Raw genomic sequence first — 22,779 nt, 5'->3', positions numbered from 1 at the left:
TGAATGAGTAGTCTTTGGGGTTTTTCCCAGGGCTGAAATGGCTAGCACGAGAGGGCACAGTTTTAAGGTGCTTGGAAGCAGGTACAGAGGAGATATCAGGGGTAAGTTTTTTATGCAGAGAGTGGCGAGTGCATGGAATGGGCTGCCGGGTGATGGTGGTGGAGGCAGATACAATAGGGTCTTTTAAGAGACTCCTGGACAGGTACATGGAGCTCAGAAAAATAGAGGGCTATGGGTAACCCTCAGTAATTTCTCAGGTAGGGACATGTTCGGCACAGCATTGTGGGCCAAAGGGCCTGTATTGTGCTGTAGGTTTTCTATGTTTCTGTTTCTATATCCCTCTATATCCTCCCATCCATGTAAATGTATTATCAAACTACATATATAAACAATATATTATATAAACTATATACAAAGCCGAGATTCATTTTCTTGGGAGCATACTCAATAAATCTATAGAATAATAAACACATCAGAATCAATGGAAGACGGCTCAACTCAGTTCAACCAGAGTGCAAAAGATAACAGGCTGTGCAATTGCAAAAAGAAGAAATAATAATAATAAATAAATAAACAATAAATATTGAGAACATGAGTTGAAGAGTCCTTGAAAGTGAGTCCATAGGTTGTGGGAAATTTTCAATGATAGGGTGAGTGAAGTTGAGTGAAGTTTCCCCTCTGGTTCAAGAGCCTGATGGTTGAGGAGTAGTAACTGTTCCTGAACCTGGTGGTGTGAGTCCTGAGGCTCCTTTACCGCTTTCCTGCATCCACCATATACATTGGCAGCTTGTTCCACAATCTCCCTCTGAGTGCAAAAAGAGGAATAGCAAGGTAGTGTCTATGAGATCATGAACCGTTCAGAAATCTGACAGCGGAGGGGAAGAAGCTGTTCCTGAAACACTGAGTGTGGGTCTTCAGGCTCCTGTAGCTCCTTCCTGGTAGTAGTTATGAGAAGATGGCACGTCCCAGATGGTGAAGGTCTTTAGTAATGGATGCTGTCAAAACTTGAAGATCTCCTTGATTGTGGGTAATGGGCTTGCTGGGTCTACAGCCCTCCGCAGCAATTTGCGATCGCATTCGTTGGAGCCTCCACTCCGGACGGTGATGTATTCAGTCAGAACGCAGTCCCTGGTCATCAAGGCCCCCTACTGGTTGGGGTTGACCATGGATATCGTGTCCGAGTTGTCCACGTGATACACAAGCCAGCACGCAAGCCCGAGCAGTACAGTATGGAGAGCAAGATGTTGCCCATGTCACAGGCTCTCCCTTTTCACGCAGCTGATGAATCCAAAGGAACGGCAGAGACCGACACAATTTGGCACCAGCGGTGTCACAGGAGTTGCCAGTCAGCGTTGAACTCAATGTAGGACTGCCTCAGGGACTCCAGCTCCAGATGTTTCCCTCGGGGTTTACTCCCGAAGCCTTTCCCATGAGAGGGCAAAAAGGCAGTGGAGGTTTGAGATCAGAGTTTTCTTTCTCCAAGATGAGCAGTATCCAATGTAGGATTTTGTGAAGTAAATATGTGAGAGTTATTTTATGTGCTTAACAAAAACTGCTGTGCTTTACTTCTGTTACGAACTAAAGCATTTGCCTTACACTGATATCAATACATCAGACATGGTCTGTTAAAGTGAGCACAACAACACAGTGACGGTGTTTTGAATTCTGTAGAACAGGTTCTATATGTGTCATCTGTCACCCATTACATTACACCTCCACAGACCATCGCCAGAATTCACCAAAACCGGCATTCTGAGTCTGTCTGGGGCTCGTACAAGTCTCCCGGCTCAGGTCCTGTGTTCCTTGGTTGGAGTAAGAGCAGGAGCCCCCGGCTCATCCAGGGATGTGCTCACACACACACACACACACACACGCACACAGTCGTGTCGTGATGCAGCAGATATGGTGGTGAAACCATTCAGGTCCTGGTGGGCCGGTTTAAGGTGATCTACAGAAATATATTCAATCACCCTTCCTATCTACAATAAAAGTCTTTTTGCCCCAATCCGAAATACAGAACAGGCTATCGTAAGGGGGCTTATGGGGTGTTGCTGTGCATCATGGCAGACAAAAATGAACAAAGTAGAACGTAGGTCAACTGGACCCCAAGAGAGCTGAACACAATGGTGGGTGGGAGGTAGGAATAGATTGCAAAGATTGAGCTTACTGAGGAGGGCAGAATGCTGCTGAGAACCGGACCGGGTGGTTGTGGAATCAGGAATAAAATCGCCCAGCATCCATAGCGGTTGCCCATACACCAACTCAGCTCGGGAGGACAGCAGGTCCTCTTCTGGAGCCATTCTGAGCCCCCGCAAGCCCCACAGGAGACAATTATGCCAACATGCATCCATCAGGAAGGCCCTCAGAGCAGCCTTTAAGAAATAGTGAAACCACTCGCACAGGCCATTGGACTGCGGATGTTTCGTCGCAGTGTGATGAAATTTAATGCCAAGGTTCTGGGCCATTGCGACCCAGCGGTCTGATATGAGTTGGGGACCGTGGTTGCAGTATTTGGTGACATAAGATTATAGCACCATAAGATAAAGGAGCAGAATTAGGCCATTCAGCCCATCGAGTCTACTCCAGCATTCTCCTGCCTTCTCCCTGTCATCTTTGATGCCATTTATTCAAGAGCCTATCAACCTCCCCTTTAAATACACCGAATGACGTGGCCTCCACAGCTGCCTGTGGCAATGAATTCCACAGATTCACCATCCTCTGACTGAAAATATATCAAAAGGTTCTATTGATTTCCTGTGGCACTCTACTAGTAAGTGATTTCCAATCTCAAAATGACCTAGTTAACCTGCTTCTCTGTTTTCTGCTAGCTTGTTATTTCCTTCTCCATGTTAATGTATAACCTCTTCTATTGTGTAGTAACTTTATACGTGACATTTTTATTCAATTATCTCAAAAATGTCAAACCCACCACATTTACTGATATCCATAAGCTAATTACACCCTTAAAGAATTCCAATGTATTTGTCACAAAACAATGTTCCCTCAGTTTGAGTTCCTTATGGCTGCTCCAACTGCCTTAGTTATGCAAGAATTTGCCACAGATGGACACAGGAGACTGCAGATGCTGGAATCTAGAACACAGAACAGTACAGAATGGGACAGGCTACCTGGTCCACAGTGTTGTTCCAAACCAATTAAATTAATCATCAAATGCCCAGCTAAACTAATGCCTTCTGCCTACACAATGTCCCTATCCTTCCATTTTCCTCACATTCATGTGCATATCTAAATGTCTCTTAGATCTATAGGCATCCGTTAGTCTCATGAGACCATGGATTTGTGCCTTGGAAGGTTTCCAGGGCGCAGGCCTGGGCAAGGTTGTACGGAAGACCGGCAGTTGCCCATGCTGCAAGTCTCCGCTCTCCACGACCCTAATGTTGTCCAAGGGAAAGGCATTAGGACCCATACAGCTTGGCACCGGTGTCGTCGCAGAGAAATATGTGAAGTCCTTGCTCAAGGACACAACACGCTGCCTCAGCCAAGGCTCAAACTAGCGACCTTCAGATCACTAGATGAACACCTTAACCACCTGGCCACGCACCAACACTGTTGTGTAATAACCCAGATCTTATTAGGGAGCTTAATGTAAAGGAACCCATAGGAGGCAGTGATCATATTATGACTGAATTCATACTGCAATTTGAGAGGGTGAAGCATAAGTCACATGAATCAGTATCGCAATGGAATAAAGGGGAATTACAGAAGCATGAGAGAGGAGCTTGCCCAGATGGATTGGAGGGGGATACAGGCAGGGATGATGGCAGAGCAGAGGTGGCTAAAGATTCTGGGAATAGTTCACAAGGCACAGAATAGATATCTCCCACAGAGGAAGAAGTTCTCAAGTGGCAGGGTAGGCAACCGTGGCTGACAAGGGAAGTTACGGACTGCATAAAAGCCAAGGAAAGGGCATATAAGGTAGCAAAAATGAGTGAGAAGTGGGATGATTGGGAAGCTTTTAAAATCCAACAAAAGGCAACTAAAAAGCCATAAGAAGGGAAAAGATAAAATATGAAGACAACTTAGACGATAATATAAAGCAAGATACAAACAGTTTTTCTTGGTCATATAAAGAGTTAAAGGGAGATGAGAGTTGATATTGGACTAGTGGAAAATGATGCTGGTCAGGTAGTAATGGGGGACAAAGAAATGGCAGATGAACTTAATAAGTACTTTGCATCAGTCTTTACTGTGGTAAACACTAGCTGTGTGCCAGAGGTCCATGTGTGTCAGGGAGCAGGAGTGAGTGCCAATCCTATTACAAAGGGAAAACATGCTAGGAAAGCTGAAAGGTCGAAAGGTGGATGTCAACTGGGCCAGATGGACTGCATCCCAGAGTCCCAAGAGAGGTTGCTGAAGGGATAAAGAATGCATTGGTCATGATCTTTCAAGGATCACTTGATTTAGGCATGGTCCCAGTGGACTGGAAGACTGCAAATGTCACTCCACTTTTTAAGAAGGGAGCAAGACAAAAGAGAAGAAATTATAGCCAGCTAACTTAAGCTCAGTGGTTGGGAATGTATTGGAGTCCATTATTAAGGACGGGGATTCAGGGTATTTGGAGACTAGTGATAAAATAGGTCAAAATCAGCATGGTTTCTGTCAAGGGAAATCTTGCCTAACAAATCTGTTAGAATTCTTCGAGGAAGTAACAAGCAGGGTGGACAAAGGAGAGGCAGTGGATGTCCTTTATTGGGAGTTTCAGAAGGCATTTGATAAGGTACCTCACATGAGGCTGCTTAACAAGATGAAGTCCTTTAGTGTTACAGGAAAGATACTGGCATGGATAGAGGAGTGGCTGACAGGCAGGAGGCAGCCAGTGGGAATAAAAGGAGCCTCTTCTGATAGGCTGTCAGTGACGTGGTGTTCCTCAGGGGCCAGTATTGGGACAGCTACTTTTCACATTGTTTGTCAGTGATTTAGATAAGTGGAGGGGTAGGTAGTGCTGAGGAGGATAAGTGGAGGGGTAGGTAGTGCTGAGGAGGATAAGTGGAGGGGTAGGTAGTGCTGAGTAGGATAGGTGGAGGGGTAGGTAGTGCTGAGGAGGATAGGTGGAGGGGTAGGTAGTGCTGAGGAGGATAAGTGGAGGGGTAGGTAGTGCTGAGGAGGATAGGTGGAGGGGTAGGTAGTGCTGAGGAGGATAGGTGGAGAGGTAGGTGGTGCTGAGGAGGATAGGTGGAGGGGTAGGTAGTGCTGAGGAGGATAGGTGGAGGGGTAGGTGGTGCTGAGGAGGATAGGTGGAGGGGTAGGTGGTGCTGAGGAGGATAGGTGGAGGGGTAGGTAGTGCTGAGGAGGATAGGTGGAGGGGTAGGTAGTGCTGAGGAGGATAGGTGGAGGGGTAGGTAGTGCTGAGGAGGATAGGTGGAGGGGTAGGTGGTGCTGAGGAGGATAGGTGGAGAGGTAGGTGGTGCTGAGGAGGATAGGTGGAGGGGTAGGTGGTGCTGAGGAGGATAGGCGGAGGGGTAGGTAGTGCTGAGGAGGATAGGTGGAGGGGTAGGTAGTGCTGAGGAGGATAAGTGGAGGGGTAGGTAGTGCTGAGGAGGATAGGTGGAGGGGTAGGTAGTGCTGAGGAGGATAGGTGGAGGGGTAGGTAGTGCTGAGGAGGATAAGTGGAGGGGTAGGTAGTGCTGAGGAGGGTAGGTGGAGGGGTAGGTAGTGCTGAGGAGGATAGGTGGAGGGGTAGGTGGTGCTGAGGAGGAAATGTGACTGCAGCAGAACGTAGTCAAATTGGAAAAATGTGCAAAAAAGTGGCAGATGGAATACAGTGTTGGAAAATGTATGATAATGCATTTTGGTAAAAGGAACAATAGTGCGGAGTATTTTCTAAATGGGGAGAAAATTTGAACATCAGAGGTGTAAAGGGACTTTGGAGTCCTCATGCAAGACTGCCAGATGGTTAATTTGTAAGTTGAGTCTGTGGTAAAGAAGACAAGTACCCAAGATGGAGCTGACTAGATTTACAACCCTTTGCAGCTTCTTTTGGTCCTGTGCAGTAGCCCCTCCATACCAGACAGTGATACAGCCTGTCCGAAAGCTCTTCATGGTACATCTATGGAAGTTTTTGAGTGTATTTGTTGACATACCAAATTTCTTTAAACTCCTAATAAAGTACAGCCACTGTCTTGTGTTCTTTATAACTACATCAATATGTTGGGACCAGGTTAGACCCTCAGAGATCTTGACACCCAGGAACTTAAAACTGCTCACTCTCTCCACTTCTGATCCCTCTGTGAGGATTGGTATATGTTTCTTCATCTTGCCCTTCCCGAAGTCCACAGTCAGCTCTTTCGTCTTACTGACGTGGAGTGCCAGGTTGTTGCTGTGGCACCACTCCACTAGTTGGCATATTTCACTCCTGTACGCCCGCTCATCACCACCTGAGATTCTACCAACAATGGTTGTATCATCAGCAAGTTCATAGATGGTATTTGAGCTATGCCTAGCCACACAGTCATGGGTATAGAGAGAGTAGAGCAGTGGGCTAAGCACACACCCCCAAGGTGCGCCAGTGTTGATTCCGGGAACGAAAAGGTTAACATATGAGGAGCATTTGTACTCACTGGATTTTTGAAGAATGTGGGGAGACCTCACTGAAACCTACCAAATGTTGAAAGGACTAGATAGGGTGGATGTGGAGAGGATGTTTCCTGTGGTGGGAGAACTGGAGGCACAACCTCAAAATTGGGGGCCAACCTTTTAGAACGGAGGTTAAGGGGAATTTTTTGAGCCAGAGGGTTGTAAATCTGTGGAATACTCTGTCATGGACTGCAGTGGAGGTCAGGTCCACATGTATATTTAAAGCAAAAGTTGATAGTTTCCTGGTTGGTCAGGGCATCAAGGGATAGGGGTAAGAGGGCAGGTGTATGGCGTTGAGTGGGATCCGGATCAACCTTGATTGAATGGCAGTGTGGACTCGATGGGCTGAATGGCCTAGTTGGGCTCCTATCGTCTTATGGTCTAACTGTATGAAATACTCCAGATGTGGTCTAACTGGGGTTATTTTCATTTCCTAATTTACAGCAACAATCGAGATTCTGAAGATGCTGGAAATCCTGAGTAACAAACACAGAACACAGGAGGAACTCAGCAGGTCAGGCAGCACCTATGGAGATGGTTAAACAGTTGACGTTTTGGGCCAAGACCCTTCAGCAGATCAGGAAAGGAAGTGGGAAGAAACAAGAATAAATAGGTGGAGGCAGGGGAAGAAGGATAACTAGTAGATGACAGGTAAAGCCAGGTGGGTGGGAAAGGTAAAGGGCAGGAGAATGAACCCTGAGAGGAGTGGAGAATGAGGCATAGGAGAGAGGAAAGAAGGAGGGGCACCGGAGGGGAGGGGATAGTCAGCTGAGGAGAAGAGGTAAGAGGTCTCATTATGGCCAAAGAGGAGGCGTTGGAAGTTGGAGACCTGGGAGACCCAGAGCCTACTGGGGGATCAGCTATACAGGAAACTACATCTGCATGAGGCATCCAGCTGCAGCTCCCTGAAGACTGTGTTAGGGATCTGGAGCAGCAGTTAGGTAATCTTCGGCTTGTACGAGAAAGAGAAGAGATAATCGATCAGAGTTACAGGAAGCCCGAAGTTGCAGGAGGCGAGTAGCTGGGTGACTGTCATGAAAAATGGAAATGTGAATAGGCAGTTAACACAGAGCACCCTGTGGCCTTACCTCTCAATAACAAGTGTACCGTTTGGATACTGTCGTGGGGGATGACCTCCCAGGGGAATTCCATGGAGACCAGGTTACTGGCAGTGAGCATTGGTCCGTGGTGCAGAAGGAAAAGAGGGAGAAGAGGGGAGTGGTAGTGATAAGGGACTCAGGAGTTAGGGGAACTGACAGGAGATTCTGTGGATGTGAACGGGACACCCAGATGGTACGTTGTCTTCTAGGTGCCAGGGTCAGGGACACCTCGGATTATGTCCACAGCATTTTGGAGGGGGAAGGACTGCACCCTTGATTTGTGAAAGAGCTAGTGGTAGAGATTATAGAGGCATTAGGAATGTTCTTTGAAAAATCATTGGACTCTGGCATGGTGCCAGAGGACAGGAAGCTGTTGGAGTCAGTTGTTAAGGATGAGGTTATGGAGTACTTGGTGACAGAAGACAAGATAGGGCAAAGCCAGTATGGTTTCCTTCAGGGAAAATCTTATCTGATGAACCTGTTGGAATTCTTTGAGGAGATTACAATCAGGATAGATAAAGGAGATGTAGTGGATGTTGTACATTTGGACTTTCAAATGGCTTTTGACAAGGTGCCGCACATAAGGCTACTTACTAAGTTAGGAGCCCATGGTATTACAGGGAAGTTACTAACGTGGTTAGAGCATTGGCGGATTGGTAGGAGGCCGTGAGTGGAAGTAAAGGGATCCTTGTCTGGTTGGCTGCCAGTGACCAGTGGTGATCCGCAGGGGCCGGTGTAGGGTCTGTTTCTTTTTATGCTGTTTATCAATGAATTAGATGATGGAATAGATGGCTTTGTTACCAGGCTTGCAGGTGCTATGAAGATTGATGGAGGGACAGGTAGTGTTGAGGAAACAGGTAAGCTGCAAAAGGACTTAGACAGATTAGCAGAATGGGCAAGAAAGTGGCAAATGAAATACACTGTGGGAAAATGCATGGTCATGCACTTTGGTAGCAGAAATAAATGTGCAGACTATTTTCTAAATGGGGAGAAAATCCAGAAATCAGAGATGCAGAGGGACTTGGGACGTTTGATGGCTCTGGGTCTGTACTCGCTGGAATTCAGAAGGATGAGGGGGGAATCTCATTGAAACCTTTTGAATATTGAAAGGCCTAGACAGAATAGATGTGGAGAGGATGTTTCCCATGGTGGGAGAGTCTAGGACAAGAGGGCACAGCCTCAGGATAGAGGGGTGACCATTTAAAACAGAGATGCGGAGATATTTCTTTAGCAAGAAGTTAATGAATTTGTGGTATTTTTTTTTATCACAGGCAGCCTCGGAGGCCAGGTCATTGGGTGTATTTAAGGCAGAGCTTGATTGGTTCTTGATTGGACATGGCATCAAAGGTTTCGGGGAGAAGGCTGAGGAGTGGGGCTGAGGAGGGGAGAAAAGGATCAGCCATGATTGAATGTCGGTGCAGACTCGATGGGCCAAATGGCCTAATTCTGCTCCTGCGTCTTATGGTTTTATAAACGTCAGAATGGGAATGGGGTTTAATGTTACTGACATTTCTCGTCAAATTTGTTGTTTCATGGCAGCAGTACATTGCAAAACATAAAACATTTGAACATTAATTATCTACAAAGTACAAAGTTCATTGTAATTTTTTTTTAATCAAAGTACATATATGTCACCATACACTACCCTGAGATTCATTTTCTTGCAGGCGTTCGTAGTGGAACAGTGAAGTGGAATAGAATCAATGAAAAACACACACAAGCAAAACTGACAAACAACTGATGTGAAAGACACACCACATTTACAACATTATAAATTACAATGCAATATATACAAATCAGCAGTGCAATAAGAGAGCAAAAGTAGTGAGGTAGTGTACATGGGTTCATTGTCCATTCAGAAAGTAGTGAGGTAGTGTACATGGGTTCATTGTCCATACAGAAAGTAGTGAGGTAGTGTACATGGGTTCATTGTCCATACAGAAAGTGGTGAGGTAGTGTACATGGGTTCATTGTCCATTCAGAAATCTGATGGAGGAGGGAACAAAGCTGTTCCAAAGACATCGAGAATGTGTCTTCAGGCTCCTGTACCTCCTCCCTGATGGTAGCAATGAGAAGAGGGCATGTCCTGGGTGATGGCGGTCCTTGATGGTGGATGAGGCATTGCCTTTTGAAGATGTTTGGGGAACTCAGGGAGTCAGGCAGCACCTGTGGAGAGGAAATGGTCAACATATCAGGTCATGATGCTTCTCCTGGACTGAAAGAGTAGATGGGTGATATTTAGCATAAGAAAAATGGAGGGGAAGATGTTGAGCAAGACGTGGATGGTGATAGGTGGATCAGGTAAGGACAGCAATAGGCAGATGAGGGAGGGGAGAGTGAGAATAGTGACTGAGGACTGAGACTGGGAAGTGATGTTTCGATCCAGGTGAGGAGGGTGATGGGCAGATAGAGGAGGGGAGAGTGGGAATAGTGACAGAGGCTGGGAAGTGATGTTTCGATCCAGGTGAGGAGGGTGATGGGCAGATAGAGGAGGGGAGAGTGGGAATAGTGACCGAGGCTGGGAGGTGATGGGTGGATCCAGGTGAGGAGGGTGATGAGCAGATGGAGGAGGGGAGAGTGGGAACAGTGGGAGGGGGGAATTGAGCTACCTGGCCTGGGGGAAGACGCTGCTACACAGTCTAAAGGTCCTTGTTCTCTTACTGTGGTACATTCTGCCTGATGGTCAGAGAGATGGAGGGTTGGATGGACGGGTCCTTAACACTACTCAGGATCAAGGATTTTAACCAAATTTATTCACCATGTACATTTACATGTAGTAGAATTTGCTGTGGTGTATTGATGTGACATGCAACAAAAACAACAACTTTGAACACTTATAAAATAAAGAATTACACAAAAACTAGAGGTCAAAATAAACATTTCAGGCTGCGGTCGATTTCACAGCCACTCCATGCAATTTTGACCCTGTCCCAGGGGATATTGTCAGCAGATACCAGAGTCATCAAAGACAACAGAAATACTATCGGGAGGTCAGGAGAATGTTGGGGTGACAGAGGGCTCCAGACCACGAAATTAAATCAGGTTAGATGCATTTACATCGAAATATACAGCAAAACGCATCATTTGTGTTAACAGCCAACATAACCTTAGGGGGCAGCCTGCAAATGTCACCAATCATTCCGGTACCAACTTAACATGCCCATAATGCTCAGCAGAACAACACTAACAACAATGAGAGCCCCAAAGTAGTGTAGCGGTCAGTGTGACGCTATTACAGCTCCGACTGTAATTCCAGCACCTCTGCAAGCAAGATGGGACATTCCTTCCCGTGGGCACGTGCGTTTCCTCCGGGTGCTCCTGTACAGGTGTGCTGGTCAGCAGGTCAATTGGTTATTGCAAATTGTCCTGTGAATCGAGGGGGGGGGGGCGGTTGCTGGGCAGTGTGGCTTGAAGGGACCATTCAATAAATAAGTTAATGTCAAATCCCTGGACCAGACCTGTAAATGTACAGACATTGAGTCTCTGACATCTGGGACACGCTGGCCTAGGGGCCTCACTGACTTTGGCCTTCGACCTTTGGTATGAACCCCAGGACCTGTCGATCACGACTTCTCCGGCCTATTGCTTTGTTGCTTCAGGTTCCAGTGGGTGGGGGAGGGTGAGGAGAGGAGAGTGGACCATGTGAGAAAGGGAAGGAGGAGAGGCACCAGGGAGAGTTGACAGCCAGGTGAGGAGAAGAGAAGAGGAAAGAAGGGAGCCAGAGTGTGGGGTTGAAGAAGAGGGAGGGGGAAAATTACTAGAAGTTGCAGGAATCAATGTCATACCATCAGATTGAAGGGTATTCCATCCTCTCACCTGTCACCTGCCAGCTTGTCCTCCTTCCCATCCCCCCCACCTTCTCCCACCTTCCTTTCCAGTCCTGATGAAGGGTCTCAGCCCAAAGCATCGACTGTTTATTCCCCTCCGCAGATGCTGCCTGACCTGTTGAGCTCTGAAAGTGAGTTGCTCAAGATTTCCACAATCTGCAGAACCTCTTGCATTTATAACTCAGTGGGCACTGTGGTCAGCATGGATGATTTGGGCCGAAGGGCCTGATTCCATGTCGTTTGACTCTATCTTTCTATGCTTGGTCATGGACTGCACCCAAATCAGAGCTCCATGTAAGTTACAACTAAGGTTTGCAGGAATGGTGTGTGGTTGTAGATCAGCCCTGCTCTAATCGGAATCAGAATCAGGTTTAATATCACCAGCATACGTATTGAAACTTCTTGCTACGCGGTAGCAATACATTGCAATACATAATTGGTTCATTACAATTGTAAATTATAGCAAGAAAATTAATTTAAATGAGTACTGCAAAAAGAAAAAAATATAGAGGAAGTGTACATGGGTTCATTGTCGATTCAGAAATCTGGTGGCGTAAGGGAAAAAGCTGTTCCTGAATCGTTGAGTGCCTCCTGTACCTCCTCGCTGATGGTAGCAATGAGAAGAGGGCATGTCCTGGGCAATAGGGGTCCGTAATGATGGATGCCGCCTTTTCAAGATGTTCTGGATGCTGGAGAGGCTAGTGCCTATGATGGGGCTGGCTGAGTTTACAGCTTTTTGCAGCTTTTTCCGATCCTGTGCATTGCCCTCCCCCCGGCGGGTACCAGGTGGTGGAGTAACCAGTCAGAATGGTCTCTGTGGTACAGCTGTGGATCAGATCGCTCCCATACTTCCTTATCGAAAAAGGGAGAGGTCTGAGGGACTGAATGGTCTGTTTCTCCCTGTATTCTTTTGTTGCTTAACCCCTCACAGACATGAGGAAATAAGAATAACTGGAAAATTGGTTCCAAAAGTGAAAGTCCAAATCACCAACATTCCCGGAGCAGAGTGTTATCACAAAGTTTGCAAATATACCAGATAAACAACAGGGAGTGTCACAGTTCAAAGTTCACAGTAAATTTATTATCAAAGTATGCATATGCCACCTTGTACAGCCCTGATATTCGTTTTGTGCGGGTTTTCACAGTAGGTACAAAGAATACTATTTCTGGATTTCAGTTTGGCATTCAACACTATTGTCCCACAGACCTTGGTGAACAAACTCCTACTCATCAGTCTAAATACAGTTCAGTGCAATGGGTCCCACATCTCCTTATATACAGACACCCCTGTGCCTAGCATCACTTTATGGGCATACAATCAATCTACGTGCATAAGCTATCTTATACATCTATATTTATTGTAGTTTTTTTGTGCTGCATCGGATCTGGAGTCCTTTGCATTGGAAATGACATTAAACAATCTCGAATCTTGAAATACAATACAATTAATGTAAAACTAAACACAAAGACAGACAAATGGCCAGTGTACAAAAGAAGATAAACTGCAAATACAGAAAAAAAATCAAATAATAATAAGTAATATATAATATTGAGATATATAATATATAATATAATATGGAGTTGTACATCATGCCTGGTTTTACAGCGGCAGACGAAAGTGAAAGAAATCTACAGGACAAATTCCAAAGCTTATTAAGCTGGTGCCTGTAAACATACCTCACCATTGACTCACCATTCCCCTTCCTCCTCTCTCTCCCCCACCATCTTATTCTGGCTTCTTGCCACTTCCCCCTTCCAGTCCTGATGAAATGTCTCAGCCTGAAATGTCGACTGTTTATTCCCCTCCACAGATGCTGCCTGACCTGCTGAGTTCCTCCGGCATTTTGTGTGGATTGCTCCGGATTTCCAGCACCTGCAGAATCTGTTATGTTTAAGATTGGAGGCAGGATGACAGAGGTGGGTAGAGAGAGAAGGAAGGAGAGTCACAAAGGTAGAGGCAGAGAGTTAGAAATAAAGGGAATCAGAGAGGGGAACAGAAAAAATAGAAGTAGACAGAGAGATGGAGAGAGAACGAGAGAGAGGCAGAGTGAGGTACAGAGAGATAAACAGAGAGAGAGGTAGGGATAGCGAGAGAGAGAGGGAGAGAGTCAGAGAGTTGAAGAGACAAAGTGTCAGCGCGAGAGGTGAGGGTGGGGTGGGGGAAAACTGGGAAACTGCACAAGTTCCACTTTAAATTTAGTTTGAGGGAATTTCTGGATTTGGTTATCAGGAACCAAACGAAGGAACACTTGGAACAATGACACAGAGACAGGAGCAGGCATTGCCTGTGGTCCTACTCACCATTCATAGTGACGGTTTTCTAAAGCTTCCTCCACTTCTAACTCTGTGAGCCAATCCCTGCCTCAAATCCGCATTCCTACCTCAACCCAAACCTTCTGATTCCCACAAAGTCCAAAATCTGATCTTGACCTTGATCTTGACTGACACTCCATGGTCCTCTGGGTGAAGAACAGTTTCCTTGACTCAGGGAAACGAGGAGAGAGAGAAATACAGGCCCTTCAGCCCAACTAGGCCATGCTGACCATGTTGCCCATGCAGTGAGTCCCAACTTCCCACATCCTTACATGTCCCATCCCTCCCTGTACCTATCACACACACTCAACATTTCAGGAACAGCTTCTTCCCCTCCGCCATCAGATTTCTGAATGGACAATGAACCCATGTACACTACCTCATGACTTTTTGCTCTACTTATTAATTTAGTTTTATATATACTTACTGTAATTTATAGTTGTTCATTATTATTACAGAACTGAGCAATATATATATATATATATATATATATATATATATAGCAAAGGCATCTAAGACTTTTGCACAGCACTGTAGAAATTTTATGTATTACAGAGTACTGCTGCCTCAAAAAAAAACAGATTTGATGACATATGTGAGTGACGATAAACCTGATTCTGATATGGGTCTCTATTGTGAACTGAGAGTGGGAAGGGGGGCAGGCAGAGGGGAATCATGTTTGGGAAAAGGGGAAGGCAGAGAGGAGAGATTGGGAAGCACTTGAGAGACATTCTGTAATGATCAGTAAACCAATTGATTGGAATCGAATGACCTTGCCTGGGGTCTCAGGCTGGCTGTGTCTGTGCCACACCCCCACCCGCTCTCTGCCACCTGTCCCACACCACTCCTGCAGCGCCCCACTCTCACCATTCCGAGCATCGTTTGCTCCCGCCAGATTTACAAACTCGCTCTCTGCTCCACGTTGACAAATACATATACGTGTCTAAGACTTCAGCATAGGAATGTCTGTATTGCACTGTACTGCTGTCGCAAAATGGCAAATTTGACAATACGTGCCAGTGATACTAAACCTGATTCTGATTCTGATTCCAAGTGCTTCCTACATGATTCTGTTCTAGCTACCTCAACCACTTCCTCTGGCCGCTCATTCCATACACTCACCACCCTCTGTGCCAAAAAGTTGCCATGCAGGTCCATTTTAAATCTTCCCCTCTCCCACTGAAACTATGCTCCCCCTGGGGTTGGTCTTTCTTATCCTGGGGAAATGATTTAACATCCACGTCCTTCCCTTAGTCCCCATACATCCTTTACTGCACTTTTTCCAGATGTCGATTCTCCTCGCATCCCTAGAGTCATAGGGCATGGCCCAACCAGTCCATGCAGACCACAGTGCCCAACCAGCTCATTCCAATACTCCACATTGGGCTCATACCCCTCCATGTCTTGCCCTCCATCTACCTATCCATCTTCATTGTGAGCCATGATGTATGACATCATCATTACGTGCCACATTGTATGACATCATCATTACATGCCATTTTGTATGACATGGGTGATCGTGGTCTTGACCATGATTGCTCTTGACAATTTTTTCTGCAGAAGTGGGTTGTCATTGCTTTCTGGGCAGTGTCGTTACAAGACGGGTGACCCCAGCCACTATCAATACCCTTCAGAGATTGTCTGCCTGGTGTCACTGGTCCCATGATCAGGACTTGTGATTGCTCTTACGACCATCTACCACCTGCTCCCATGGCTTCTGTGACCGTGACCTGGGGGTGGGGGGGCAGGTTAAGCCGGTGCTATACCTAGCCCAAGGGTGACCTGCAGGCTAGCGGAAGGAAGGAGCACCTTACCCCTCCTTTGATGGAGACATATCTCCACCCACTAACTACCAAGAGATTCTTAAATGATGCCATGCTCTGTTTCTTAATCTCTGACTTTTCAAAATGGCCACCCATCTCAGCCCTTCAGATTCCCCCTCATTCTTCAATAGGACGGTGGCATGGTAGCAAAGCTGGGCGGGGGGGTGCAGGGTGAACACATATGGTAGGAACTGGCTTAATGCTTTATAGCACCAGGAGTTGGGATTCAATTCTCACCACGGACTTTTAAGGAGTTTGTATATTCTCCCCGTGACCTACATAGGTTTTCTCCAGATGCTCTGGTTTCCTCCCACATTCCAAGGATGTACAGGTTAGGGCTAGTGAGTTGTGGGCTATGTTTGTGCCAGAAGCGTAGCAACACTGACAGATTACCCCGAACACATCCTCAAACTCCGTTGGTCATTAACAGAAACCACACACTTCACAGTTTGTTTCGATGTTTCAGTGTAAAGTATGACCAAAAAAGCTCATCTTTAACTCTTTAATCTTCTTAACCCTTTCTAGAGTCCCAACAGAACTGCCTAATGTACTGAATTCCTTTCTTGGATAACCTCTAATAAGAGCATAAGACACAGGAGCAGAATTAGGCCATTCAGCCCATTGAGTCTACTCTGCCATTCCATCATGGCTGATTTATTCTCATTCTCCTGCCTTCTCCCTGTAACCTTTGACACCCTGACTAATCAAGAGCCTAACAACCTCCACTTTAAATATCCCCAATGACTTGGTCTGCACAACTGTCTGTGGCGATGAATTCCACAGATTCACCATTCTCTGGCTAAAGAAATTCCTCTATTCCTCCCCATCTTTGTTCTAAATGGCTGTCCCTCTGTCCCGAGGCTGTTCCCTCTGGGCCTAGACTCTCCCACTATGGGGAACACCCTGTTCTCATCCACTCTGTCGAAACCTTTCAATATCCGATAGGTTTCAATGGGATCCCTCTCATTCTTCTAAACTTCAGCGAGTACAGACCCAGAGTCATCAACACTCCTTATGCATTAACCCTTTCATTCCTAGGATTATTCTCGTGAGCCTTCTCTTCAACGTCACCACGTCCTTTCTTAGATAAGGGGCTCAAAACTGCTCACAGTACTCCAAGTGCGGTCTGACCAATGCTTTATGAAGCCTCATCTTTGCCTTTATATTGTACTCCTCTCAAGATTACTGCTAACATTGAATTTGCCTTCCTTTCCGGATTGCAGCAAGAGCAGCATAACAGACTGAATTCCTGTTTGCTGAATAACCCCGAATACTGGGGGTCAGTCCAGCATACCCGCACTGCTCTGATCCACATCAGGCTCCACCAGACGCAACAAGACGCCTACGTTCTCCTGGAGAAACCCAGCGGGTCAGACGGTATCTGCGGAAGGGAATGGGCAGTCGGCATTTCGGTTCGAGACTCCTTCATTCAAAGAATCTGAGGAGCGACTTTTTCATGTTGACGGCGGTGAGTATAAGCAACGAGCAGCCAGAGACCGTGGAAGCATGAGACAAAGGAGGAGCATTCGGCCATTTGGCTCAGGGTGAGGCAAGAAGCATTTGGAGGGCAGGGCTTGGGTAGATATGGAACAAACACTGGAAGCTGAGGCTAGCTGGGTGGGCACCATGGTTAGTACTGACTGGTCGGGCTGAAGGTCTGTATCAGCACTCCGCTGCTCTCCAATGATATGGCTGCTGTACTCTTCATACAGGCAGCATCTATGGAAAGGAATAGAATCAACGTTTTGGGCCAAGACACTTCATCCGGTTAACCCTTTCTTTCTAGTCCTGAAGAAGGATCATGGCCTGAATCATTGACTGTTTATTCATTTCCATAGAGGCTGCCTCACCTGCTGGGTTCCTCCAGCATTTGGTGTGTGTTGCTCTGGATTTCCGGCATCTGCAGAATCTCTTGTGTTTGTACTCTGTGTCCATACTCTTTTCTCAGTTCCCCTTGCAATTGAGCTCAACAAACGACTCAGAATGGCATCATAGAATGTCACAGTCATACAGCACTGAAACAGGCCATTCGGCCCAACTGGACTGTGCTAACCACCCAGTCCCCATTTACACTAATCCTACAATAATTCTTTTTAGTATGTCCATCAATTTCCTCTCAATCTCATCACTGAGTCTATTTCTGTATGTTTGTGATCTTCTGCTGCTGTAGCCCATCCACATCAAGTTTCGACGTGTTGTGCATTCCGAGATGCTCTTCTGCACACCACTGTTGTAACACGTGGCTACTTGAGTGACTAGTCAGTCAGCTTCATGTCAGCTTGAACCAGTCTGGCCATTCTCCTCTGACCTCCCTCATTAACAAGGTTCAAAGTTCAAAGTAAATTTATTATCAAAGAGAAATTATTCCTTTCTGGTTCAAGAGCCAGATGGTTGAGGGGTTTTCGTCCACAAATTCACTGCATGTATTTTGGTTTTTGCACCATTCACTGTAAACTCTAGAGCAGGGGTTCCCAAACTGGGGTCCATGGACTCCTCGGTTAATGGTAGGAGACCATGGCGTGAGAAAAGTTAAGGACCCCTGACAGAGAAACTGTTGTGCATGAAAATCCCAGGACGTCAGAGGATTCTGAGGTACTCAAACCACCCCATCTGACACCACCAACTGTGTGGTGTCAGATGGGCTGTGGTGTCAGAATGACCCCAATCATTCCACAGTCAAAGTCACTTAGATCTCATTTCTTCCCCATTCGGATGTTCGGTCCTGAACAGCAACTGCACCCCTTGACCATGCCTGTATGCCTTTGTGCATCGAGTTGCTGCCACATGATTGGCTGATGAGATGTTTGTATTAACGAGCAAGTGTACAGGTGTACCTAATAAAATAGCCACCAAGTGTTTGTTCATCAGCTACAGCAAGATACCACAGATAAGACCATAAGACATAAGAGCAGAATTAGGCCATTTGGCCCAGCGAGTCTGCTCCACCATTCAATCATGGCAGATCTTTTCATCCCCTCCTCAGCCCCACCCCCCGACCTTCTCCCTGTAACTCATGATGACGTGTCCAATCAAGAACCTATCAAGCTCTGATTAAATACACCCAATGACCAGCTGCCTGTGGTAACAAATACCACAAGTTCGCCACCCTCTGGCTAAACAAATTTCTCCGCATCTCTGTTTTAAATAGATGTCCCTCTATCCTGAGGCTGTGCCCTCTTGTCTTAGACTCTCCCAATGTGGGAAACATCCTTTCCTCATCTACTCTGTCTAGGCCTTTCAACATTCAAAAGGTTTCAATGAGATCTCCCCACCTTATCATTCTAAATTACAGCAAGTCCAGACCCGGAGCCATCAAACATTCCTCGTGTGACAACCCTTAAATTCCCAGAATCACCCCTGTGAACCTCCTCCAAACCCTCTCCAATGTCAATGCCAGCACATCTTTTCTTAGATGAGCCCAAAACTGTTCACAATACTCAAGGTGAGGCTTCACCAGTGTCTTATAAAGCCTCAACATTACATCCCTGCTCTTGTGTTCTAGACCTCTTGAAATGAATGCTAAGAGTCCATTTGCCTTCCTTACCACCGACTCAACCTGAAAATTAACCTTTAGGAAAATGGTCTAGGGTTAAATCGTAGGATTGCTTGGTGGCGTAGCTTAAAGGACCAGAAGGGCCTACTCCGTGCTGTATCGCAGTATATAAATAAATACAGATGACAAGTATCAATCCTTGTGGAAATCCACCAGTCACAGGCCTCCAGTCAGAAGGCAACCATCTACTACCACTCTCTGGCTTCTCCCACAAAGCCAACATCTAATCCAATTTACTACCTCAGCCTGAATGCCAAGTGATTGAACCTTCTTGACTGGCCTCCAAAGCAGGACCTTGTCAAATGCCTTACTAAAGTCCATGTGGACAACATCCACTGCCTTGCCTTCATCATCTTTCCTGGTAACTTCCTCAAAAAACTCTATAAGATTGGTTAGACATGACCTATCACACACAAAGCCATGCTGACTATTCTACCAAATATTTACAGTGCCCCTCCCCTGGAAGTTTTCATGTTTTATTGTTTTACAACATTGAATCACAGTGGATTTAATTTGGCTTTTTTGACACTGATCAACAGAAAAAGAATCTTTCATGTCAAAAAGAAAACAGATCTCTACAAGGTTATCTAAATTAATTACAAATATAAAGCAAAATAATTAATTGCTCCTTCTTTAATATGACACACCAAATCATCACTAGTGCAGCCAATTGGTTTTAGAAGTCACATAATTAGTTAAATGGAGATCTGTTTTTGCAGACCTGTGTGCAGTCAAGGTGTTTCAATTGATTGTAGTAAAAATACACCTGTATCTGGAAGGTCCAACTGCTGGTGAGTCAGTATCCTGGCAAAAATTACACCGTGAAGACAAAAGAACACTCCAAGTAATTCCACAAAAAAAAAGTTATTGAAAAGCAGATGAGGCTTTACCGGAGAGTGGTAAAGAGAAAGCCACGGTTGAAAAAAAGTCACATGAACTGTCAGCTAGAGTTTGCCAGGAGGCATGTGGAGGACTCTGAAGTCAACTGGAAGAAGGTTCCATAGTCTGATGAAACTAAAATGAAACCGAAAGCACACGCCAGGCAACTCCACAAAAAGGTTATTGAAAAGCACAGGTCAGGAGGTGGATACAAGAAAATTTACAAGCCACTGAATATCCCTTGGAGTTCAGTTAAGCCAATCATCAAGAAATGGAAAGAAGTTTTGCTGCTTTGGGCTTGTACTGATTGGAATTTAGAAGAATGCGGGGAATGTCACTGAAACCTACCAAAGGTTGAAAGGACTAGATAGTGTGGATGTGGAAAGGATGTTTCCTATGGTGGAGGGCAGAGACCATGGAAGAAAGGGAAGGGAAGGGAGGGAGGGAGGTAATGGGTAAGTAAGGAGATAAGGTGAGAGAGGGAAATGGAAATGGGGAATGGTGGAAGTGTGGGGGGCCATTACTGCAAGCTCAAGAAATGGAGGCAGTATAACATCCTGGAATTTTGTTCTCATCCACAGAACCTCCTTTCTGTTCCCCTAATTAATGAATCCCCTATCACCACAACTCACTTCTTCTCCCCTTCTGAGTCACAGAGTCAGACTCAGTGCCAGAGACCCAACCACCGTGACTTTCCTCTGGTGAGTGATACGCCTGACAGTATCCAAAGTGATCTCTGTTTTTGAAGACAGGGGTACTCTGCATTGGCTCTTTAACCCCTTCCCCTTCCCGATTCTCACCCACATTCTTGTGTCCTGCACCTTGAGCGTAACTACCTCTATCTATCACTTCCTCAGCCTCCCGAATGATCTGGAGTTCATCCAGTTCCAGCTCCAACTCCTTGACGTGGTTTGTTAGAAGCTGCAGCTGGCTGCACTTCGCGCAGTTGTAGTTGCCGGGGACACTGGAGATCTCTCCACATCCCGCAAGAGGAGAATTTCATTATCCTGTCTGTCATCCCTACTGTCCTAACTGAGCAAATATAAAGAATACAAACAGTGGTAGCAAACGTAAATATGGTCACCATCAGCCTAAGAGAAGATTACCTCTTGGACAAAGAAATTGCCCCTTTTTATACCCTTCCAGATGCTTACTCTCATACTCTTCCATGGGACAGTACCAGGAGGTCCCACCACCTGCCAAATCGTCTTCCCCTTCCCACACAAACATGTTTTCATTATCTGAATCAGAATCAGAACCAACTCACACAAATGCCGGAGGAACTCAGCAGGTCAGGCAGCATCCGTGGAAAAGAGTAAATAGTTGCTGTTTCAGGCCGAGACCCTTCTTCTGGACTGGAAGGGAAGTCAGAGTAAGAAAGTATGGGGAGAGGGGGATGAAGTACAAGGTGCTAGGTGATAGGTGAAGTAAAGAGCTGGGAAGTTGACTGGTGAAAGTGATAAAGAGCTGGGGAAAGGGGAACCTGATAGGAGAGGGCAGAGACCATGGAAGAAAGGGAAGGGAAGGGAGGGAGGTAATGGGTAGGTAAGGAAATAAGGTGAGAGAGGGAAATGGAAATGGGGAATGGTGAAAGTTGGGGTGGGGGGTGGCCAGCATTACTGCTAGCTCAAGAAATCGATGTTCATGCCATCAGGTTGAAGGCTATCCAAACGGTGTTGCTCCTCCAATTTGAGTGTGGCCTCATCGTTGTAGTAGAGGAGGTCATGGACTGACATGACAAAAATAAATGTGAACATGTGAACAGACTGAACAAGTAGAGCAGGAAAGACCACCACCTTCATAATCTACTCTCAGACCTGTAGACGGGGACTCAGGCTAGATCTCAAAAAATAGCTGTGGACCGGCTCCTTCGAACTTCTGCAAAACCTTCCCACACCCCAGGCTAAATCCATTTTGATTTACAAACTTACATTTTGTGGCACACGCTTTAACATATACCAAGGAGGAATCAAATTTAACCCTTTCTTTACATCAGGGCATCAAGTTCAGGAGCAGGGACATCATGTTGCATTATGACTGCTGACTCCACCCACCCTAGCAGTCACCCTAGTCACCAAATTGCCATCAGGGAGACGCCTTTCTGTGATGGAGTAGCCTGTATCCACTACTTCTTTGTAGGCTTTTTCATTCCTGGTGTTTTTATACCAGACCATGATACAACCAGTCAGGATACTCTCCACTGTCTATGTATAGCAGCTTCTCAAAGCTAGAGATTACTTTACAGAAATGTCTACAAAAAGTGGGTGGATACAGCCCGCTCCATCATGGGTAAGGGCCTGACCACCGTTGAGCACATCTGCATGGTGCACTGCCACAGGAAAGCAGCACCTATCATCAGGGACTCCCACCATCCAGTCACGCTCTCTTCCCACTGCTACAGGAGCCTCAGATCTCACACCGCCAGGTTCAGGAACAGTTATCATCCCTCAGCCATCAGGATCTAGAACCAGCACGGATAACTTCACCCACCTCAGCACTGAACTGATTCCTCAATGTGTAGACTCATTTTCAAAGACTCTTCAACTCATGTTCTCAATACTTATTGCTAATTTATTCACTTTTCTTTCCTTTTTGTATTTGCAGTTTGTTGTCTTTTGCATATTGGTTGTTTGTCTTTGTGTGTAATTTTTCACTGATTCTCTTGTGTTTATTGTATTTATTGTGAATGC

Source organism: Mobula birostris, chromosome 4 (assembly GCF_030028105.1).
Source record: "Mobula birostris isolate sMobBir1 chromosome 4, sMobBir1.hap1, whole genome shotgun sequence".
Taxonomy (NCBI): Eukaryota; Metazoa; Chordata; class Chondrichthyes; order Myliobatiformes; family Myliobatidae; genus Mobula; species Mobula birostris.
Note: the sequence above shows the minus strand (reverse complement) of the source record.